The sequence below is a fragment of the Plasmopara halstedii genome (genome assembly GCF_900000015.1).
Source record: "Plasmopara halstedii genome assembly, contig: Scaffold_555, whole genome shotgun sequence".
Taxonomy (NCBI): Eukaryota; Oomycota; class Peronosporomycetes; order Peronosporales; family Peronosporaceae; genus Plasmopara; species Plasmopara halstedii.
The window spans coordinates 613,900-614,343 of record NW_020187475.1 but is presented as its reverse complement, the minus strand read 5'-3'; positions in this window follow the sequence as shown (position 1 = coordinate 614,343).

The following is a 444-nucleotide window of genomic DNA, read 5'->3' as shown; positions in this document are numbered from 1 at the left end:
GCCGTATCCGAGTCGGTCAAAAACAAGACACCACATGTCCCCGCTGACTCAACAGTGCTTGGTGAATGGTTTTCTGAGACGAGACTGCCATCTTTTTTTTTGACAGACGGGGTGAATGAGATGGATTAACAAGACGAATGCGCCTCACTGGTCATTTTCGTACGCTTCAAGCGCTTCTTGCGGTCCAATTTCTTCTGATTCATGTTGGCACGCTCGCGATGGAACTCACATAGTTTGTGAACAATTCTGCTGCGCTTAAACGCCTGAGCGTTTGTACACTTGCCCGTTCGATAGCCACAGCGAGCAGGGACGAAACTGCCAGCATTGTTAGGTAGTGATGGGCGCAGGTTACCGTTCGACATCTTCAACTTCGAGAGTTTGCTCAATGTTGTGGGACGCGAGATTTGCTTCTTATAACAGCACGTGGCTAATGCTTTCTTGTAA